General features: G+C 39.1%; 1 long non-coding RNA gene and 1 pseudogene across 6 annotated transcripts in view; both read right to left on the minus strand.

Annotated features, from left to right (window-relative positions):
• LOC141521004 (uncharacterized) overlaps nt 1-22,697 on the minus strand; it is a 28,329-nt gene extending 5,632 nt beyond the window's left edge. For 2 of the 6 annotated variants that reach the window (XR_012477823.1, XR_012477818.1), the window contains exons 1-3: nt 22,587-22,691; nt 5,712-5,866; nt 494-607 (exon numbers count right to left, since the gene is read on the minus strand). This is a non-coding gene — a long non-coding RNA (uncharacterized LOC141521004). Of the gene's footprint in view, nt 1-493; nt 876-4,007; nt 4,117-5,711; nt 5,867-12,619; nt 12,707-22,586 lie in introns of all 6 variants that reach the window. The other 4 variants (XR_012477820.1, XR_012477822.1, XR_012477821.1 and 1 more) reach the window with 4 other exon arrangements.
• Nucleotides 12,715-16,641, minus strand: LOC141521003 (sentrin-specific protease 8-like; annotated as a pseudogene).
• Nucleotides 22,698-24,387: the final 1,690 nt, after the last annotated feature.

Below are 24,387 nucleotides of genomic sequence, written 5' to 3' on the forward strand. Positions count from 1 at the left end.
TTGTGAGAAATAACCTTCAGTGAAGCTTTCTCATGTCTCATAGATTCATTCTTATCTTTATTTTTTTTCCTCTGTAAGGAGGTTACCTAGTTCTTGGGAAATAAGGTAATTTCAAGAAGAATTGGACTGTCTTTCTGCTTGAATGCCTCCAAATTGCACAATGAGGTTTTGTAAAACATCACTTTTAATAGGGATTAGATTAGCTATGAATAATTATGGTAATAAGGGATTGAAAACTAACTTTCTAATAGGATAGAGATTGTTTATGAACAATTAGGATGATGAGGACTGAATTTGCTTTGCTCCAGTTGGATAATGTTAGGAAGAAGATTGTGAGTTTGTCCTACCAGCCTATGGTAGGATAAGACAGAGTATAGAGGTAGGATTAGTATTATTATAAAAGAGGTCTTCAGGCTTCTATTTTTGGACACTCCCTGGCTGATCTACTTGAGATGGGGGAGGAGGGGCTGTGAAGAAATTAAAAAAAAAAAACCTTTTCCGCTCTCCAACTCAGATTCCGAACTCGATTCCTGTGGTCCTCATTCCACACAGGTAGAGCTGTGTCCACTCCAAAACACTCCCTTTCCACTTGTTGTCAGATGTTCATCTGAAAGGAAGGGTAAGGAGAAGAGGAGGAAGCCAAGGAAGTTAAAGCCTATGTGGCAGGGTCCCACAAAGATCTGCCCCTTTGTCCCTGAAGCAACACAGATTCATAGGAAAGAGATTGCAATTTCCAGATATGATTTTCATGCCACTCTTTTCCTGTGGGGTCTCAACATGGTCATTGTGCTGAACTCCAAGCTGGCAGGGGTCCTGGACCTTCCAGGAAAAGGGATTTCTTCCTGCAGTTGCTGTTGCATCGTCATCAGTGACACCTGGGGAGAGAAGAACACACTGCACAAAATAGAGGGCCTGGCTACTGTGTTTCTGGCTTTCCTCTCCCCACAGGCTGCTGGGCCATGGCCCCTTCACCTGGACTGAGGCCGGGCACTGGCTCTGTTGTACAGGCAATATATCAAGGCCTTCCCCCCATTTGGGTTCCCCAACAAATCTCGCTCTGCTGAGAAAGCAGCAAAGCCTCAGAGAAGGAGGAACAAGAACCACAGTTATGATGAATCCTTCCTTTTCAAGTAAATCTCCAAGGACTACATGAGGTTATTGATGCCTGTGCTTGGTACATTCACACAAACTAAAGCACGACCAGGGAGAAAAGAGAAGTTCTCAGAGGAAAAAAGGGAAATGGGACATTGAGGAGAAAAACCAATTATACTCGGTAATGAAAGCAGAGGCCCACAAAGCTGGCCACCCTTGAATGGAATGACCTGTCCACATGAAAGGCCAGAATTCTTGTAAACAGTAACCCTTTATCAGACCATTAACCTAATCCTATCGGGCTCTTATCACTGGGTCAACAGACCTTTATCTGGCATTCCATCCATCCCAAGCTGCCCTTTCACCAATAGGAAGTAAGGCACAGAGGTGAACTCACATGCTCCAGATCACATAGCAACCAACAAGCGGAAGGAGAGAGCTGGTGCTCAGACCCCCAACAGCTAACCTGGGCTCATCAATGCTTAAACTTGACCTGAAGCTTAGAGAGAGCTCCACACAAATTGTCCTCTAAATCCGTTCTTGTTGGAGCTGGATTTCGGCACTGCTCTGGGGAAATCCCATACCTCCTAGGAGGGGCTCAAGCCTGGCCTGAAGAAGTGTTAAGTGGTGTAGAATTTCTGCTGGAAGCTTTTCTTTGCTGTAAGATCCAGGAATTCTATAAGCTTCCAAACCATAATCTCTCCAGGTCATAGAGGAGTTCAGTATAATTTCATAGTTATCTACTGAGCAGTCTTGATTGTGCTCAGAAGTGGAAGAGACATAGAAGCTTTTCTTTGCTGTAAGATCCAGGAATTCTATTAGCTTCCAAACCATAATCTCTCCAGGTCATAGAGTAGTTCAGTATAATTTCATAGTTATCTACTGAGCAGTTTTGATTGTGCTCAGAAGTGGAAGAGACGTAGGATATGGAGCCTGTTCACAAGGAACCTTCCCCTTGGGAAGAAAAGACACAGAAAAAAAGTGGTGTGAGTTGTGAGTGTGTAAGTGTGTGACACAGTGTGTGTCAGTATAAATATAAGTATAAGGAGCAATGGTTGTGGGATAGATTGGTTGAGAGGAATGGAATTTGAAATGAAGTTGAAAAATGGGTAGGTTTTAGAGAAATGGAGGGGGGAAATGAATATGGGAATGAGTAAGTGTGAGTGGGTGAATGTGTGTGAATGTTTATGGGATGTATGTGTGTATGTCTGAATGAATGTATGTATGTGAGTGACTGTATATGTGTGAGTGAATGGATATGTATGTGAATGCATGTGAATGTGTGAATGTGGATGTGTAAGTGGGTATGTGTGAATGTTTATGTGGTATGAGTGAGCATGTGAGTGCATGTATGTGACTATATGTGTTAGCTGTATATGTGAGTGTGTGTGTATGTGTGTGTGTAAAATGAATGAAGGAGGCATGGCTGAGACACTGGCTTGGCTGGAACAGGGGATTGATGTGAGTTAGGTGAGGTCAGATTAGACAGTCAGAAGACTGACTAAAGAGTATGAATTTTAATCTTTAGGGAAAACTCTTTAGAGAGGCAGCCATTAGAGACAAAACTTCAGCCGAGTCCTTGTAGTTATGGCACAAGCCTTCAGTGTTTTTTTTTAAAGATGTCCTTTAATAATAACCCAAGGCTAATTTCTTTAAAGGTGCAGGCAGGTGGTGCAGTGGATAGAGCACTGGGCCCCAGCCCTGGAGTCAGGAAGCCCCGAGTTCAAATCTGATTTATGACACTAGCTAGCTAGCTGTGTGATCTTGCGCAAGTCATGTCACCCTGCTTGCCTCAGTTTCTTTATCTGTAAAATGAGCTGGAGAAGGCAATGGCCCACCACTGCAGTATCTCTGCCAAGAAAAACTCAAATGGGATCACAGGGAGTTGGCATGACCAAACAACAAAAAACTTCTTTAAAGGTTCCTTCCTAGTGCTATTTGACACACTTTAAAAAGAACTAGTCTTTTGTTTCTTCCAAACCTAGTCCACTGTCCAGACTTAGTCACCAAGCATTTACAGTTAAGAGGTAGGTACTGATGCTGGGCTACACTTGGGGAAGAGGCTTGCCCTCTAGGGGCTCTATGCTCAGTAAGGGAGACCCCCTCTGCCCAACTGGTCCACCAAGGCCACGTATAGAGTAAATGGAAGGTGATGGCAGAGGTCACATATAGAGTAAATGAAAGGCGATGGCAGAGGCCACACATAGAATAAATGGAAGGTGATAGCAGAGGCCACATGTAGAGTAAATGGAAAGTGATGCAGAGGGGAAGGCAGGAGCAGTTAGAGAAAGGACTGCTGCAGAAGCCAGGGTTTGAGCAGAGATGGGCCCCAGAGCATTCCAGGTCTGGAGGCCCCACAGCCCTGGGGTTGCTGGATTGTGATCTGAGGAAGGGAACCAGGTATATGAAGCCTAGAAAGGTAGACAGAGAGGACTTTACAGAAGAGTCAATGGAGTTTAGAGAGGAAAGGGACGAGTGGGAGAATGGGTATAAATAATTCAAATTCATTTCACTCTTAAGTCACAGTAAAATGGAAAGGATGATACCTTTCTATCTTCATCCCTTGTGGAAGCCTGGCAGCAGCACCAAAGTCTAGTGGGAATCCTTCATTCCAGACTTTCTTAAGGGATAGGATTCTTCTGGTATAACAAAAGATTATTCTCATTTGTGACCTGAGTTGCTACTGTGGGACCTGAAGGAAAGGACAGTAGTGGAAGCCCAGATGAGACACTGAATGTATAAAGCAGAGAAGTGGAGGGGAGAAGTGAGTGGTTTCAAAGCCTGGGTGTTGGGACACTTTGCAGATGTCTCCACCTTTTCAGTTTTCTATTAGCTCCAATAACCCTCCAAAAGAAGACAGAATGGGAGCATAAAGAGTGCTGAGTCTGGAGGACCAAACTTGTTCTACTACTCACACATGCCAGCTGTATGCTCCAAGTGACACCAGAAGCTGCAGAGAAGGTGTTGAGTTGTGTTGATAAATTCCTCAACCTAGAGATTCTCTACCTGGATAACATCAGAGGTCTAGTTTCAAGGGGAAAAGAAAGGTGTCAGACCAGAGTAGGAACTTAGAGAGAGGCAGCACTGCCTATGGAATGAGGTTTGGACTTAGCTGCTTCTCCTTTGGGGTCTGTGAGGGGCTTTGGGGCTGCACCTGGAACACAAGGAACAAGTGGGTTGGGATGGCTGATTGAGTTCCTCTGCTATTAAACATTTTTTTTGAGATCTGGCTTTACTTGTTGAACTGCAAGGGTTAGTCAGTTAGTGAATAAGCATTTATTAATAAATAATATTTGTCCTTCATTCCCAAAGAAGACCAAGACATCAGGGAGGTGATGCCATGACAAGCACATGAATTGGATTTGAGTGGGGCAGAGCTGTACTAAATCTTCAGCCTCTCTTTCTTCTCCAAAGCCATCTGGATCCAGTGACCATATATGAATCTGGACAACAGGGAGATGGCCCTGAATGTGAGGTAGTCAGGGTTAAGTGACTTGTCCAAGTTCACACAGCTAGTGGATTCACACTCCCTTCCTCCTGACTCCAAAGTCGGTGCTCTATCCAGTGTGCCATGTGGCAGCTTCCACGATAAGTGTTGGGAATACAAAGAAAAGCAAAACAGTTCCTGTTTTCACAGAGCTCCCAGTCTAATGGGGAGGTAACATGAAAATGATCGTGTACAAACAAGAGATATATTTAGGATAAATTGGAGTTAACCAAGGGAAGGCATGAGCATGAAGGGAAATCAAGAAAGGTTTCTAGTTGATGAATTTTAGGCTGGTACTTGAAGGAAGCCAGGGAAGCCTGTTGGTGAAGATGAAGAGGGAGAGAATTCCAGATATGGGTGTAATCAATGAAAATGCTCAGAATTGAGAGATGTAGTGAGAGGACTGCTGAGGAGGCCAGTGTTGCTAGATCCTAGAGTACATGGGGGTGAGGTATAAGAAAACTGGAAAACAGGAGTGGGGCTGGGTGTAAAGAGTTTTGAATGCCAAATAGAGGATTTTAGATTAGATTCTACAGGTGAAAGTTGGCCATGGGGGGGGTGAAATGTCAAAAGAGAGAAGTGGTTATATATGAAAGATATTATGAGGGTAAAAACAACAGGATTTTGGAACTGATTGGACATGGGGCTTAAAGTGAGGATGGTAGTGTCCCCTTAGCTATGCATAGGGAAGTTTACAGCACCCCATCACTAAGATTCAATTCATACGCATGTCATGGCATCACCTCCCTCGTATCATTGTCTTCTTCAAGAATAAGGCCAAACAGCAATAAGCTTAGAGAAGTTTAGAAGGAGGAGGGTCTCAGAGGACAGAGTAAGTTCTATTTTTGCACACATTGAAAAATGCTTTTGGGGGCAATACAGAACTCTTATAGATCTATTGCAAGGAAACACCATGACAGAAGCAATATTCTAGGAAGACTGAATTGGAAGGAGAGAGGAATGGAGACAAGACCAAGTGAAAAGTCATTGCAAAAGAAATCTTTGATGTAAATTCCAAGGCACAAGAAATGTGCTCTGGTTACACTGCTAAGGAGGTGGCCAGATTTTAAAGCTGTCTCTTCTTTCCACACCCAGATACTCATTATCTTACCACCCACAAAGGCCTCCTCACCTGTAGAATTTGGGCCCATCAGTCAGAACTGGTATTGCTCTGTGGCTTTGCTGGGTTTGCATCCCCTTTTCTTTCCAAAAGCATCTTCAGCCTTTTGGCAGCCCACAAGCTGCTGGTAAAGTGGGTGGGGAGGGAATGCAGCAATGAAGCCTGGCCTGCCAATGAGAGGATTTGATTACCAAGATGTCTCTTCTGGGTAGGGCCGCTTCACTCTACACACTGCCTAGTCTGAAGGAAGCCGCCTCCACATCAAGCCTTTAGCAAGACATTTTAAGCCTAGAATCTTATGACCAGATTCAGTTTCTTTTACTGTGGTTTAACAATAGTTCTTTCTCCTGCAAGTATAAAAAAGCTTAGTTAGTAATATGGCATTGATCTTTTTTTTTCAAGAGGGCTGTTGTGCTCTAGGCAGTTTGTGAAAGTTTTACAAGTGAATGAGCTACAAGTCAGGGAAGGATGGTTCCGTTTTTTTTCTTTGGTAAATTGTTTCCATTTTCACTTTTCTGAAAGAGGCAGAAATTTAAGCAAATGCTGTGATTTGGCTGCTGTTCAATCCTCTCCTATGGGGTGAAGGGTTTTCTGTTTACTAGCCACTTGATTTCATCTGTGATCAACCAGCATGTAGTTACATAGGGATCAAAAGCCCTTGGCTTGCCCCAAGTAATACATGGTGACTTAACCCAGCTGCAGTATTGTTTTTCTCCAGGATAATGTTGGTCTAGTTCTTCTTTACTGTTTGCACTGATGGCCTCTAGAACCACCCTGGGTGCTTTAACATGTTTGCTTTGCTCTGTGTAAATAAATTCTTTTTTCAAGCCTCTAGCACTTGACCCTTCCCTAACTGGTTACTTTTTTTGAGTCAGACATTTATAAAAAAAATCTAGTTTCCATTCTTTCCTCAACTTTTGTTATTCATTTCCCATATTTTGTTATCTATTTTGTATCCACTTGTATGAATTATTTGTTTGATATAATATAAGCTTTGGGGGGGCAGGAATGCTTTTATTTTGAGCTTTGTTGCCCTAGTATCTAATACCAAGCTTGATACACAGTAGATATTTGGTTATTTTTTGGAGGTTACATTATTTCCACAATTTCTTTTATAAAATTCATTGCACATTTTTAAAAAAAATTTCTTGGGGTGGTTAGGTGGTACAGTGGATAGAGCACAAGTCCTGGAGCAGGACAACCTGAGTTCAAATTCAGCCTCAGATAATAATTACCTAGCTGTGTGGCCTTGGGCAAGCCACTTAACCCCATTGCCTTGAAAAAACCCCCCAAAACATTTCCTAGTAGAAGTTTACAGTTAGAAAGAATGAACAAAGAGCAAAAGGGGAAGGGGATAAAGGGGGAACTGATCCTAACTTAGAAATGACCAAAGAAAGAATTGTATCTGCTTAGTAAAGTGCATACATTTTACTTTGTACACCCTTCATAAAATTAAGCTTCATTTACAAATTGTGGGATACATGAAGAAGAGAAAGCAATATATCAAGGTAAGGTGTATCAGAAAGATTGTAACCTGAAAGAGAGTTAGATCAATCTACCTCTTGAAATAGAGGGGCTGAAGGAACTGCATCATACTAATCCCAGAAAAGCCTCCTTACTTCTGTACTCCGAGCTCTCACCCTTTTGAGGAGTGGAAACCATTTCTAGCCAGAATCGCTGGATTTCTCTAAGCTCTTGCTACAATAATCTTCTGATCCTTAACTGTGTCAAGCATGTTTCTCACAATTTGGTGCCCAATATGGGGACTACCATGAGACTTGAATGGAATTGAGCAAGAGCCCACAGGGAGAGCGCTCTCACTGGGATTCACTGGCCCCTGTAGGTGAGCTCTTTTCCCTCCTGGGATCATGACACAAACCCTGGTTTGAAGAACTTGGGAGGAATCAGGAAAAGAAGTCGACAGGCCACAGTGGTCAATATATTGGGCAAAGGTAAGAAGGAGACCTTTGTTGTTCTGGGATCCAGGTGGATCTGGTGACCCAAAGTACAGGAACCTAAGGAAACTGCCCAAGGGAGGTGATAAGCTTGGACAGGGAGGGTGGGCTTCAAGGTCGGGGTGAGTCAGGTTCTAAGGTGCCTAAGAAGGGGAGGCTTCCCCTGGAAAGACATTCATCTAAGTAGCCCTCTGGGGAGGATGTAGGAAAATTTGGAGGATGCTCCCAGGACAAGAGGGAAGACTAAAACTGAAAATGATAAAATATTGCTGTCAGGAGTGGACTAAAGAGCCTATTACAAGGCCCTCTGTATTGTGGCCTAAATTTGAATCAGATGAAGATTGGGTGAACTATATTTTAAGGACTATTAATACACATTAGAGACTCAAAAATACCCTTTCACCCCATGGGATCCCCTAGCTTGCTTTGTGTCCCCCTCACTTGCTCCCTACAACTGTGCTTCCAAACCCCTCCTCCCCTCCACCTGCTTTTCTTCCACAGCTTGCCTCTGCTCCTATCTTGCCCCCTGAAGGAGGAGTAGAAGGGAGGAACTGAGAATGAGGACTTAGAACATAATTCTCTGGACATTATATTTTGTTTTAGATTTTTTTTTTTTGCAAGGCATATGGGGTTAAGTGGCTTGCCCAAGGCCACACAGTTAGGTAATTATTAAGTGTCTGAGACCAGACTTTTAACTAAGGTACTCCTGACTTCAAGGCCAGTGCTCTATCCACTGTGCCACCTAGCTGCCCCTGGACATTACTAAATATCACATGAAAGTGCATCTTAATTTCAGAGATATCCTTCTCATGAGGGACACTCCCTTGTCATTGATGAGTCTTCAAGGATCTAAGGGTAATAGAAGGAAAAAAAAAACATAACTATTATGTAAAAGTTGATGGGAATAAAAAGTACATTGAAGGAAGTCTGACAAAATGCCAAACTGGTCAGATCACACTTGGGAGTATTTGCTCTGTGAATCAAACCTTAATGTTGTTTGATGGACAGGAAGGAATCATAAACAATGATTCAAAATATCCTTATGGCACAATCTAATATGTTGGAAAAATTTGATATGAAAGAGGACTCATTAATAGTAGAGAGAGGGAATTGTTTCATGGAGATTTGGTAAAGTAAATAAAATTACAATGGTGCACGGGAAGGGACATCAAAAAGGGAAGTCATTTGAAGCCAAAGGAAACAGATTAGCTAATAAATGACTTAAGAAGCTGCTTTAGAATTTTATTATCTAATAATAAAAATGAGTCTTGATCTGATAAGCTGTTAAGAAGTTCCTTTACCAGAAGAGATCTCAATAAGTCACCTGAACTGGAGAGGACTTTCTGGAACAGACTGAGGATTCAGAAAGATAATGAATGTCTCCAGGGGGAGAGAGGGAGACTGGGCCAGTTCGACTTCTCCATCTTTCGTCTATGTGTATGGGTTGTTTGGTCACAGGATCTGCCCTTTTGATATCTATAACTTTCCCCAGGACTCTGTAAGTATGGCCCCTCCTTGTAGTAGTCTTATGTTTGTTGCCTGACCATTGCTGAGAAGGAGGAATTGTGAGACTATCGAACTCCATTTCTACTCCCATCAGACTCTTAAAGAATATAGGCAGTGATAGAGAGTATCCCCAACCAAGAGATGAAGATTTTGATAGGAAGTGATGAAGATTGTGATGTAAGGAAGAAATTCACTAATTAGGATTGAAAACTGTATTCCTATTAAAAAAGAGAACTATGGAAATTGTAAGCAATAAAAAGTTTACACTCCTACACATCTAATCATGAGACAGACAAGATCAAGATGGTATTAGCAATGAATGGGCTGAGTTCTCACAACAGTTTGGTGAGAATCATTTATTCATGAACCAGACAAGGTCAGGATGATGTAAGAGTTAGCTTTTCATAATTGTTTGGAGGAACATTTAATCAGGACCAGACAAGGTCAAATAAAGAAGTTTGCAGTTAGAATAGAATGAACAGACAGCAAAAGGGGGGGGGGGTGGAAGTGGATAAAGGGGGAGCTGGTCCTAACTTAGAAATAATCTAAGAAAGAATTGCATCTACTTAATAAGGTTTGTACATATTACTTGGCACACCCCTCATAAAATTAAACTTCATTTACATAATATGGGATGCATGAAGAGGAGAAAGAAATATATTAAGGAAAGGTGTATCAGGAAGATTATAACCTGGAAGACAGACCAATTTAATTCCTGAAAGGGAGGGGCTGAAGGAATTGTACTAATCCCATAAAAACTATGAGAGAGTAGTAGCCTTTAATGAAGTTTCCTCAAAAATACTCTTATACACAATTATGAGATGACCTTAAGTTAAGCTTTCTCATGCCCCATGAATTCCCTTCTTGTATACCTTATCTTTATTTTTTTCTCTGTAAGGTCAGTCCCATCTCCTGGTTACCTAGAGTTTCTTGGAAAATGAGGTAATTTCTTTCTTTTTTTTTTAAGGTTTTTGCAAGGCAAATGGAGTTAAGTGGCTTGCCCAAGGCCACACAGCCAGGTAATTATTAAGTGTCTGATGCTGCATTTGAACCCAGGTACTCCTGACTCCAGGGCCAGTGCTCTATCCACTGCGCCACCTAGCCGCCCCCAAAAATGAGCTAATTTCAAGAATTTAACTGGCTTTCTTTCTGACTGGATGACTCAAAATTTGATCAAAGGAAATGCACAATGAGATTTTGTAAAACATCACTTTTAATAAGGTATAGATTAGCTGTGAATAATTATGGTAATAAGGGATCAAAAACTGTACCTTTTTTTTAAGTTTTTGTAAGACGATGGAGTTAAGTGATTTGCCCAAGATCACCTAGCTAGGTAATTATTAAGTGTCTGAGGTCAGATTTGAACTCAGGGCCTCCTGACTCCAGGGACTGTGCTCTATCCACTGCACCACCTAACTGCCCCCCAAAACTATAACTTCCTAATAAGAAAGAGATCAGTTATAAATAATTAGGATAATGAGGACTGAATTTGCTTTGCTCTGGTTGGGAAGTATTAGAAGATTGTGAGTTTGCCTTAATAACCAAAGTTGGGATAAGACAGAATTTAGAGGTAGGATTAGTATTATTAATAAAATAATAAAAGAGACCTGTGAGCTTCTATTTTTGAACACTCCCTAGCTGATGATGCTTCAGCAACTGTGGGCTATGTCCCAACTGTGGGCTATGTCCCCTTCTCATGATCATAAATTTAAAAAAAAAACCTTTTCTGTTCTCCCACTCAGTCTCTGAACTCGATTCCTGTGGTCACATCCTACTCAAAGTCTTCTCACTTATGTACCCAGTGCTTTGAATAGTGGAGTCCATTTCTGGCCAAAATCGAGGATTATTCTCAGTTCTTGCTATAATAAACTGCTGATACTTAACTGTGTCAAGCATGTTTCTAACAAATTCATACTCTCTTTCATTGACAATTCTCTAATATTTAAAAAATGACAAATTAAAAAATGTTCAAAAATAGTTTGCTTCTTCCACCTCTTGAAGTCTTTCTGAGTTCCTAATGGTTTATCCTAGCTTTCAGATATGAAGAACTGATTTTTTAGGAATGTGATATCCCTAAAAATAAGAGCAATTAGGTGCTGCAGTGGATAGTGACCTGGGATTGGTGAATTCAAATCTGTCTTCACTTAGTAGCTGTGTGACCCTGGGTAAGTAATGTGTGTTTCATTTTCCCCATCTGTAAAATGAGCTGGAGAAGGAAATGGTATACCATCCCAGATTCTCTGCCAAGAAAACCCCAAATAGAGTCATGAAGAATTGGATATAACTACAATTATGAACAAGAAATCCCTAAAACTAAAACGTTTGAGAAACTAGGAAGTGGACATCAGATAACTTTAACAGTAAAAAGGAGTGCCCCAAAGGTAAATAAACCACTGTGGTTATAATATGAGCTAACATAATAAAAAAAAAAATCTCAGCAACTGCATAAATCTTAGCTTATTGAGAATTATGAAATTAGTACTCAGTGACCATGTACCTATATACATGGCTGGGTATTTTTATTTTGGGATGGTGAAAAGAAAATCTATCTGTACTTATATTTTAATTTCTCTGTAATATGCTGACTTCATCTCACTGTGAAAAGTCATAAGAAGAAATGTCTCTTGTTTAAATAAACAATTAGCTGAATATTAACTAACCTTTCTCTTTGGGTCTAAAGTGGATGGACTTTGTAGAAAACGGAATAATGTAGTGTCATGAAAAACAGCAATAATGCAAAGTAACAATTATAGTTATTGCAATACTTAGATTAATGATTGTGTCTGACCTGTTTTAATACCCAAATTTCCTCGGTCACAAACCATAAGTTTGCAAAAGTTCCTGGGGAAGCTCATTTAGTCCATCCTCCTGCTTCCAATTTTCTTTTTAGAAAAGGGCATTTCATTGTTTCACTCAGGAAACAAATGTTCCAATTACTTCTAAAGTTGAAATTCTACTTTACATCTAAAGAACACAGATTTTGTTATACTCATGTCATCTCCCTTGTGATTCTGGAGATTACCTCTGATTTTCTGAAAAATTGAAGCAGCTATGGGAATAATCATATTAACTTCTATAACAAACTTATGCAACTACTGACATAGACTTTTTAATAAAATGTGTCTGGCTTTTAGGAGAGGTACTCAAAATCCAAATGTTATATCTTGATATCACCAAATGAGTCAATTAGACCAGGTTTGATGAAAATCTATCTGTGCTTAGATGTGGGGCAGATACTTGGCTCAGTAGATAGAGCACTGGCCCTGGAGTCAGGAAGATTTGAGTTCAAATCATCAGACATATAATTGCTTAGCTTTGTGACCTTGACCAAGTCACTTAACCCCATTGCCTCAAATAAAAATAAAAAATTAAAAAATTTAGAGATAATCTTAATCCCTAAACCTTAACTTCCCTTGTCCCTTAGATGTGGTATCATATTAAAAAAACAGAGTTACCCACCTGCAAGAATTATGGGTTGTCATAGTTCCTGCCAAAGGATCACAAGGTCACTATCATCCAAGTAACACTATTTACATAAATGGCATTCTGTTGGAATTTAACACAGAGAGAAAACTTGTGACCCAGTGGGATACCTTGGATATCATCTTCCTTTTTTTAAATTCATTTTTTGATTTTTTTCCTTGCTGTATTTTAAACATTCTAAAAAATAGCACAAACTTTTGATACAAATACAGCAATAGAATCAAAATGAACCAAAACAAATCTCTTCTCCCAGAAATGGGAGAGGGAGAAGAGAAACAAGAATGATGCCATTATCATAATGAAGGCAAAAGTATTTCTCTGCACTGAGTCAAACCAAGACAGTACCAAGTAGAACTTTGCACAAAGTAGGAGTTTTAAGATTTACCATATTTAAATGAATTACTATTAAAGATTATATACATTCCACAATCACAGATGTTTTGTTGAGCAGGGGCTTTCTCTTCCACAAATGTTACTTTGTCCCCTTTTTCCCACAAAGATCTCCAGTTTCCCAGCTACCTGTCTTGCATGGACAGAATTGCTTCTGCTATGAGAATCAAAATGGGAAAATCTGTTTTTGTCTTAAAAATAAACCAACAAACTCCAATGAGTTCCTCCAGCTGCTTGATTAGAGTTATTACTGATGGGTAAGAATATAATTAATTTTTTGAGAGGTAAATCAATAGACTGAGGGAACATAGCGATTTCCTCTGGGTTGATGAAACAAAGTGACTTCTGGGCTGATGAAACACTTGGTCTTAGCAGTAGTGGAACTGGTCACTAGCAAAGTACTCAAATGCAAATTCAATTATATGGTCATTAAGCCAGCTGGGAGGATCCAGCAGTGAGACATCAGATTCCCATAATAAACTGTCCATGTAACTCAAAACAACAGGGTCCATTCTGCACAGAGACAAATGCCAAGAGCTGAAGCAAAGGGTAAAAGACAATATTTACTGATGTATCTCCTGAATAAAGAGAGAAAAAAACAAATCATACTTGTAGGGAGCTTGGAAGAACTTGGACTTGGACAAATAACCTCTATTTTAGATCTTATTCTACCACTACCTAGGTATTTTGAGCTCCAGCTTTTTTATCACTTAAACATCAAATTAGAAATACCATGTGCTGCTCTCCCTAAAACTCACAGGTGTTATCAATGACTCATAATTATAAATATTTAGTCCAGAGTGATTAAGATAGCTTTTATTAACTAACTTCTTTGCAAAGGAGGACTATCTCTCCTAGTGAGACAAGGTCTTGATATATAATGTTTTGAAAGGCTCTTTATGTAAATCACAATCTAATTGACACATTCGCCCTATATTTTCCCCACTCCGCTCATTAAGGAGCACAGGAGAGTGAACAGTAATATGCATGAACCTCAGGGTTAAGTGACTTGCCCAAGGTCAAACAGCTAGGTAATTATTAAGTGTCTGAGGCTGGAGCAGGTGCATTTGTAAAGGAGAAGGAACCTAGGTCACCTTGGAACCAGATGGGGCAGCCTGATCTAATCTCAGGTCTGATCAGATTGGGGTCAACTCTTGTTTTATACTCCACATACCTGCCCATAGGCACAACCACAGGCAGACCCCAATCATTGCAATGCATATATATTATTTAAACTAAAAATCCCCTCTTACATTCTGTGGGAGCCAAATACCCCACACTCCTTACACAGGGTTTTGAGACTTAGAATAATATAATTTATAGAGATGTATAATTCCATTTGCGATATAATTCTACAGATCTAGGTAAATCTTAGTTATTTTTACCACTCTCCCTATTTTTACCACTCCCCACATTTTTATGAGTGAGATTGAAATTATAAAGAAGCTAGAGATATTCTTATCCTTTTTGTAAAAAAGATAAGGAAATGAAGGCTCAATTAAGCACTAGGTTAACATTCACAAATCTCACCCAAGTTTGAAGCAGGATTCACTCAGTTGACTCCCAACTCCAAGTATGTTTATTCCAAAGCATACCCTAACTCTGTCATTTATTACTTATATCATTTTGGATAAATCACTTAACAACACTGGGTTTCAGTTTCCTCCTTTGTAAAGTGAAAGGGCTAGATGAGATGATCTCTGAAGGTCCCCTCTAGCTCTCTGGTGTATGTCACATTCCCTCTCTAAAAAAATCCTTTGCTTAAATAGGAATTAAGTTTTTAGGCTGCTTTTCTAACTCTTTCTTATAGGGTTGTTATGAAGAAAGTGTTTAATAAGCCTTGGATACCAAAAAAGTTATTTGTATTTAATATGATCTAAAATGCTTCAGCAAATAAGTGAACAATGCAATTAGAAAAAATCTACAAGGTTTATATTTTACTTTGTCTCAAAAGGGGGGGGGGGAAACAGTGAAAAGTAAGTACAGATCCCTTTACTGCTTTGGGGGTGGAAAAGGGGACTGATCGTTTTAGATAGTATAATAGACTAGATTATCTACTGTTTTAACTCCTTGGAAATGCTTGCATTGAGTTAAGAAACAGATCTGTTCCTATATTTTATCCTTGGCACTAGATGCCAGAGGGGTACTCACCCCAAAAGGAACTCTTTGCTCTCTTCCCACATAAGGGCAACATCAATATGTTGTCAATGTATACAATGTGCCAGGCAGTTCTGAATAGTACTGAATTTAAAATAACTTCTGTTCTCTTCAGATAAAGGAATTCAATAATAAATTCTTAAAGTTTTTATAGAAACTTCTTTTGTAGTTAAAGGTTAATAAAAGATTTTTTTGAGGTTTTTGCAAGGCAAATGGGGTTAAGTGACTTGCCCAAGGCCACACAAGTAGGTAATTATTAAGTGTCTGAGTCTGGATTTGAACTCAGGTTCTCTTAGCTCCAGGGCCAGTGCTCTATCCACTGTGCCACCTAGCTGCCCCTTAATAAAAGATTTTAAAGAATATTCTTAACATAAAATTCCTTATATCAGTGAAGCTAATATAAAGTACAAAACAGTGAGGGGGCAGCTAGGGGACGTACCAGCCTTGGAGTCAGGAAGAACTGAGTTCAAATCTGACCCCAGATGCTTAATAATTACTTACCTATGTGACTTTGGGCAAGTCATTTAACCCCACTTCCTTGCAATAAATAAATAAATAAAATACAAAATAGAGAAAATTAAATATTTATAATTTTTTTAAAGGACTAATTAACAGTTTGATGCAAGTAGCCTTTTGATTTAAGGATTTAAATAATATTAAATAAGGATTTAAAGAGTACTGGGCTGGAGTAAGGAACTTGACATTAGCTAACTGCAAAGCAAGTCATTTAATTTTTCTATTTATAAATGGCAGAATTGCACTGTATGATGATGAATTTTCTGACTGTAAATTCTGATGAGTTTAAGGTAAAACTTTCGTGTAACTTTTGCATTGTAAGCACTTAATAAATAATTGTTGAAAAAATGAATGAATTAATGTTTAAGAACTGGTGATTAGATGTTACTTGGGGAACTGCTTCCTATTGCAAAGTTTGTTAATCATTTCCAGATCTAGTTGTGTAGCATGTTGTTCAGTTGTTTTTTGTCATTTCTGACTCTTAGTGAACCCATTTGGGGTATCCTTGGCAAAGACACCAGAATGGTTTGCCATTTCCTTCTCCAGTTCAGATGAGGAAACTGAGACAAACAGGACTATAGCAACTTGCCCAGGATCACAAAGCTAGTGTCTAAAGCCAGATTTGGACTCAGTAAGATGTGTCTTTTTGACTCATTCCATAGAAATGCTTCTTGTATTATGTTGTGTTATAAGGAGAATTTTGCAAGTAAACTAGTGCAGAGCAGTGGAGTGTATTACAACCAAGAATTAACAACAATATTTACAGTGAGATATATTTCAAAGCATATGTGTTTTTATCCTTGGAAAATGTGCTTATGGCTGTCAGGAGATGAGAATACCAGTATTGTTTATTTAATAAATAAAGCTTCACTAAGAAAGTCCAAACTTTTGACTCTTGTTCCTTTTAAAATATATATTATATATAATATATAACTTAAAATAGTCATCCATGTATAGATAATCCATGTATATATACATATATATGAGTATGTGTATGTATATACACATTTGTAAACAAACATTTAAAAACAGGATGAATTAAAATATATATATAAAATAAATTTTATATATATATAAAATAAATCACTTAACAGTGTTTCCTACACAGCCTTTCTATACAAACATACCAAAGATACTGCTATTGGTTCTTACATGTTCATAAATTTTATATTTATTATATAAATTTATATATTCTGTAAGTCATAAGTTTTATATAGTCACATACAGATATGCAAAACAACCTAATTATAACGCATTTTAAGCTCATACAAAAAGCAGCAGCTCTGCTGCACAAATAAGTGCCTAAGAGATTATATTTTTGAAATAGTCTTTGGCAGGGGCAGCTAGGTGGTGCAGTGGATAGAGGGCACTCCCTGCAGTCAGGAGGACCTCAGTTCAAATCTGACCACAGACACTTAATAATTATTACCTATTATTACCTAGCTGTGTGATTCTGGGCAAATCCCTTAACCCCACTGTCCTGCCAAAAACCAAAATCAAAAACAAACCAAGATGAAGAAGGATTAGTTGATATCAGAAACATTTTTCTAAACAATTAGAAGGATTTGCAAAAGGGAGGCAGTGGGATCCTCCTTACCAGAGCATTCAAGTCAAAAAGCAAAGCCCAAAGTTGAGGAAATGCTAGGGAGTCAAAAACCAAGGGTGAAGTCAGTCCTTGTCCTCAAAGAGTACATGCTCTAATGGGGATGTTTAAGAAGGGATCTGTTCAGAAAGAAGTTGGACAAGTTGTTGTCTGGAGTTTCTTCTAACTCTAGGATTCTATACATTTCAAGTCAATTAATTGTTATAAAGTTCTTCCTAATTCATTGACAGAATATTTTAAGATTACACTTTACATTGATTCCCATGAGATTTTCTTAGCAATCGCATGAGATGAATACTATTATCAATTCCTGGGAGCTAAAAATCCTATATATATATTATCTTCAGTTTAAAGATGTGGAAATCAGCTCAGAGTTAAAGTGACTTGCCTGAGGTACCACAGCTGAACCCCAGGCCTTCTGAAGCCTCGTACTTTTCCTTTTCACAATTCATAATCCTTGAAATAGTCCCCACCCAACAATGGCCCTAGTTCTATTATCTGGAGCAACACAGTAAATTTAATCCCTTTTCTACATGGCAGCCTTTCAAATAACAAGAGATGAAAAATATTTAATATAGATAACATATGCAGAACTGCTGCAAATTTCCACATCAAGATAGCCTAATACGGACAACTGGTGGAATATTCTGTTTCAATGCATTTGCATCTGAAGTGCCTGATTCATAATTGGTGTTGAATAAATGCTTGTTGAATTCAATTTATTAGCTGAATTGAATAAATGCTTATTGAATTTATTTGCTGAATGAAATACAAATTTTATCTTTTTCTAAGAACCATTTCATTCAGATTCTTTATTAAATCACTGTGTTCTTCCATGTGGAAAGCCAAACTCCAAATCAATCTAACAATCATTAAGTCTCCTGAATTGGTGCTAAAAAAAACTTGTCTTTTTTAAAAATCTTATTGCAATGTACTTTGTCCTTCTAATTTTTAAGTCAGCTAGTTTTTCTTAAGCATCCCCCCATTAGCAGTTACAGTATCTTCCCACATATAAAACACACCCTTTTTAGAAAAATTTGGGGTCTAAAAACTGGAAGCGTCTTATACAGTGGTTGTAGAATTTTTCCTTGCATTTCCAGCTTTTTTCCAGCTTGTTGTCTTTGCACTCATTGTTTCCCATTTGTTACTAGTATATGAAGTTACGTTTTGCCAAGTTTTACCCAGAAATGGCTCAGAAAATATTTTCATACAGTGCTAAATTCATGTTTAAAGTGATCCAGGTCACAAAAGTGAATGGAAATCATACAGCTGAATGTAAATCTGGTCCTCTTCCAACTGAGAAAACAATCCAAGACTGGCTCTGGGAAGAAGAAACCCTAATGAAAATGCCCCTGCAGAAGGCCAGGAGAGGCAAGTCAGCCAAATGTCCTGAGTTAGAGAGGGAACTGAAAAAATGGATCAAAGAGCAAGTGGAATTCCTGTGACCACAAAGGTGGTTCAGCAGGAGGCAGATGAAAAAGAAGTAACTGATTTCAAGGAGGACACCATTGATGCTTCAGGTTCATGGAAGGAATGGATTAAATATGCGTCCACACAGCAGACTTGCCCAAAAGATGCCTGAAAGCTATGAGCAGAAAGTCCTTGAATTTCATGATGAATAAAACTTGAGTTAAAAAACTTTAAAAAACTTATAGGCAAAATAGGCAAAAACCTAAAAAAAAAAAATTAGGCCTCAAAATTAAGGTGCGTCTTATACACTGGAGTGTCCTATACCTGGGAAAATATGGTAACTTAATCTCTGTACTTAATCTTTTTTTTTTTTTTTTTTTTTTTTTAGGTTTTTGCAAGGCAAGTGGAGTTAAGTGGCTTGCCCAGGGCCACAGAGCTAGGTAATTATTAAGTGTCTGAGACCGGATTTGAACCCAGGTACTCCTGAGTCCAGGGTCGGTGCTTTATCCACTGTGCCACCTAGCTGCCCCCCAGTACTTAATCTTAGCAGATTTTAATTTTACTGTTATCTGCTGTTTTAAAAAATTACTTCTGATTCCCAAAAAGTATATTTTTGATCATAATTCAAATATGATCGATAGGCTTGATACCACAAAGTGATTTTTCTTTTTTTTTTTTAAGACAATGGGGTTAAGAGTGACTTGACCAAGGTCACACAGCTAGGTAATTATTAAATGTCTGAGGTTGATTTTGAACTTAAGACCTCCTGACTCCAGGACCAGTGTTCTATCTACTTTGCCACCTGGCTGCCCCCACAAGTGATTTTTCAAGGAACCAATTAATTTCTTTTCACCCAACAGACTTCTCATAAGAATTCAGCAGTCTTGGTAAAACAAAATAAAACTCCAAAACAAAAAAAATCTGAAACAAGCTTAACAAGTTAGAAAGTAAATAATGGCTATATAAAATCAAAGCAAAAGATCAATGAACTACACCAAAGAAATAATGTTTTCTGTGAACTCAAGCTGGGGAATTTGTGTTTTTTAAAAAGATCACCATTTTACAGCTCAATATAGGTTTGGAAATTAAGGCAGATTTTTGCCTTGATTGTTGGCTAAAGTGAAAATAATTAAAAAATGGAATAGATGTTCAAAATCAAGAGAATACATTTTCACTAAGATATGCCTGTGAAGCTGCCCATATGGTTTGCTGATTAAGAAAATTAATGATTATACATTTTTTTCATTGTTCTCAGCACATTATCTGTATTTTTGTAGATTCTCCTTGAATTGGGTAAGCATTTAAAGGTCAGGAAAATAGCATCCTCTCCATTTTTTTTAACTATTTTTTTTTTTAGATTTTTGCAAGGCAATGGGGTTAAGTGGCTTGCCCAAGGCCACACAGCTAGGCAATTATTAGGTGTCTGAGGCCAGATTTGAACTCAGGTACTCCTGACTCCAGGGCCAGTGCTCTATCAGCACTGCACCACCTAGCCAACCCCCATTTTTTTTAAACTATTGATGCTCATTGTTACTTAGTGATAGGCACTATAGAAATACACTGATAAATGAATTGTTTTTGATAAAAAAAGAAATTCTAGTATGCCCCTAAAATATTATTTTAAATTTTGTTAACTAGTTTATAGCATTATTTACATGACAGCAGAAATAGAAATGTTTTTAAAAAAGGAAGTTCGGATGTTTTTATTTTTTTAATTAAGTATTTTCTATACTAACCCTAAAGCCCAGAAATCTTTCTAAAAACCACATTTAAAAAGGACCGTTTTAAGGATGTTGAAATGCAGTACAGAGATGGAATCTGGAATCAAGAAGACTCAGGTTTGAATCCCTCTATGGCCCTTTACTTATGAAAAAATACAATTTCTCCAGGTCTTGGTTTATTCATTTTTAGATGAGAGCATTGAACTAAATGATCCCTGATGGTCCTCTCAGTTTCAAATCAAAGAGAATTATCAAACTTATGTTCAAAGAAGTTAAGAGATTGGTCCATGGTAACATAGCTAGGAAATACCCAAGTTAAGAGTTGAAACTAAAAATTAGGTTGAAACTAAATTATTTTTTTCTGAACACCTACCTTAGCAAATCAAAAACTAGCTCTGTGTAGTTCAGAAGAAGACTGGGATTTCATGAATAATGCATATATATTCAGCATTGTTTGCTATAATATAAAAATTTTGAAAACTGTTCTTTTAAAAAGGTTAAATGTTTTCCTCTTAAAGCTAATTTATATTCTGTCAAAACTTTCAGACTGCAAAAACACTTCTGTTTTCTAGTTACCTAATTTTTTGGGTTCCAAGCTAATTTGGCTTTACAGCATTTGATAAATAGAACAGTTCCTTTCATGAATGTCATTAGTGTTTTTAAATATGAGACTGTCTTCCCAATAAAATCTGAGTTAAATGAAACAAATGTAATGAACATTTTCTTCTTGACCAAGGTTGTAAATATAAACTGGTTAATCAAGCAATGTTCTTTTTATTTCCTCATTATCTTCAACTCATACAGGGAAAGTCATCAAATTCAGGTTATGAAAAATTTAAAACCTATTATCAATAATAATCTCATGGGCAGCTGGGTGGTGCAGTGGATAGAGCACCCGTCCTGGAGTCAGTAGTACCTGAGTTCAAATCTGGTCTCAAGACACTTAATAATTACCTGGCTGTGTAGCCTTGGGCAAGCCATTTAACCCCACTGCCTTGCAAAAACTAAAATAATAATAATAATCTCATGAAAGGACTTATTCATTGGCCATCAGCTAATAATGTTAGGTTTAGATTTAAATACTAACAATGGCAAGGACGGTTTTTACAAGCATCCACAAGATGATTCAGTGCTTTAATAAAGGAGAACATTTAGAGCACAAGATAAAGATAAAAGTTGCTTTCAGAAAGGTTTTCTCCAACAGGTAAAAATTTTTTTTAAAGCTTTTCAATTGTCAAGTATTATCTTTTTCTTTAGTTAGAAAACAGGAGGAAAAGATGGCCTCAGCTGCTGCATAAATCCAGACCTTCATAATTTGAAACTACACCACTACAACCACTTTGGTTTTAATGCAGCATACAAAATAGTCAGACAATGGGGGCAAAAGCAACAGAGAGCCTTAGAAACTGAGCTAACAAAACCACATTTGTGGCAGTCTGATATTCAAAACTCAATCTGGTGATGATACGATAAAAGGCAGAGTGAATAAAAGCCTTGTATTTAAAAAAAAAACCTAGATTTGTCAAAACATTTTATGCAGGGCAATTTTTAAAATGTTAAAAGGTTGGAATGAAATATAAACTACGCTTATTTACATAGTTCTGGCTTGGACATCTTTATAATATCCAGCTCATCTTAGGATATTTTTTATCAGTGAGTTTAAACTCATTTGAGGATAATGGATTTCGAGTTGGAATATTAAGTATTTTGCTCTCTTGGCTCCCCATCTCCCACCTCAGGGTCAATATTTCAGGTGGGGAGGGTCGGCTGCGAGGATACGGCCAGTTCCTGGGGGCTCCATACTGGGGGAACTCCTGTGTTCATCAATAGGCATCACTTATAGGTTTATTGTTAGGCCCCGGGGAGCACGGAGGGAGCCTGGCCCAGGCTCATGCTCTGGCTCCACAGCCTGGACTCAAAATACACCATTTAAGATATAGCTTTGAGAAATAAGTTTCATGTTTAGTGGACAGTTTTAGAATATTACTTCTATTCTCATAAGAATAATTATGAATAATTTGAGCGGCTCTCACGGAGTGAACTTTAACCTAAAAATCCATTACGTCAGTTCGAGTCTGGGCTTCATAAATTTTTATACAGAGATTCACATTGTTATTCAATTTAAAATTCCCCTGCTAAAAGTTACCTTAAGAGTTCGCGCCCCCGGGAGGGGATTTCTTTTTGGTCTCCCGCCAAGGCTTCATCTAGTCCCCTCCCCCACGCCACTTCGAGTTGCCGTAAAGCGAGGGCAGCGTCGTAAAGCCACGTCTGTCTGCCCCTTTGTGACGTCAATGTCTGGCGTCATCGAAGAAGACTAGTAATGGAGCAAAAGACCCACGTGCCGAGCTAAGGGGCGGGGCGTAGTGGAGGCGTGTCCCACGCTCGCTGCTGATTCGTTGAGGGGAGGGCTAGGCGTGGCGTGGGCGGGTCCAGGAGCCCGGGAGGGAGGGGCTGGGGCGGGCACCCGGGGAACCACTGGGACTCCCAGAGGGGGGCGTGTCTAGCCTTGCCCCGCCCCCACCCCAGGCCAAGGGGCGTGGCCAGAGCTAAGCTCAGGATCTGGAAGGTTCCCAAAGAAGATCTGGGAGAGAAGGGGTATGAGACTGACTAGTAAACAGGAGCTCTGCAGAGCCATTGTGCCCACGGCATTGCCCAACACCTGGGACACCTGGGCAGCCTGCCAGCGCCACGCGGAGAGAGCGCTGCCCTCAGACACTTCATCATGACCTAGCTGTGTGGCCTTGGGCAAGCCACTTAACCCCACTGCCTTGCAAATAAAATAAAATAAATTGCCTCTGAAGATCACCTGGCAGGAGAGGATACCAGACAAACCGCCAGCATTCCAACATTACCTCAGAGTGCAGCTACAAGGAGGTGTTAGAATGCCAAGTGTATGCTTGCCCTACAAAATATTTTATGGAGAATTCATCCAGGGCAAGCATTCGCGGGGGCGGCAGAAGGAGTGATAGAGACTCCCGGAAGGTCTCATCAAAGAAGTTTAGAATTGACTGTACCACATGGGAGACACTGGCACAGGACCGCCCAGCATGATGTGCCCTTATCAGTGAGGGGTCTGCACCCTATGAGGAAGGCAGAATTGAGGCACATCAGTATAGACTACCCACCCCAGGGGTTCATATGGACTATATATGCCCAACCTGTGGTGGTCTGATCAGCCTCAATCATAGTGTTGTTATCTCCCCCATACTCCCTCTTCCTTTTTTTGACACTGCCACTGCTCTAGAGAATGGGTCTTTTCAGATTCTTAATGAGCTTTATTTCACTGGTATGAATGATTTAATTTGTATTTAGTCTTTTCAACTTTACAATATTAAAAACATTGAATCAGTTCTTTTGAATGGTAGAAACAATGGCACATAAAAATAAATTTGCTAGGAAATAGCACATTTTGAATGACATAGTGGAAGGAAAACTGGCCCCTAGAGCCAGGAAAACCTAATTAGGTTCAAGTCTCACCCATCTCTGCCATTTACTGGGACCCTGGGAAAGTCATTTAACCTCTCAGGGCCCTAGGCAGTCCTCTCATACTCTTTTAAGTTGCAGAAAAGGTGCTGAGCTATATTAGTAAGTCGGATTTTCTCATTTAAGGAGTTCCTTGTCCTAATGAAATCCCCGGTCCAGTGCTTATCCCTCAGGTTTTGAATGCTTGGAAAAGGTAATCATCTAAAGTACTTGAAAGAAATGTTTTGGGGTGGCTAGGTGGCATAGTGGATAAATCACTGGCCTTGGAGTCAGGAGTACCTGGGTTCAAATCTGGTCTCAGACACTTAATAATTACCTAGCTGTGTGGCCTTGGGCAAGCCACTTAACCCCATTTGCCTTGCAAAAAAAAAAAAAACCTAAAAGAAATGTTTTGCCTCTAGGTCTTCATATGAATGATCTCAGCTTATTTTGGCAGTGGGGTTATCCAGCTGCAGAGCAATGTT

Source organism: Macrotis lagotis, chromosome 4 (assembly GCF_037893015.1).
Source record: "Macrotis lagotis isolate mMagLag1 chromosome 4, bilby.v1.9.chrom.fasta, whole genome shotgun sequence".
Classification (NCBI taxonomy): Eukaryota; Metazoa; Chordata; class Mammalia; order Peramelemorphia; family Peramelidae; genus Macrotis; species Macrotis lagotis.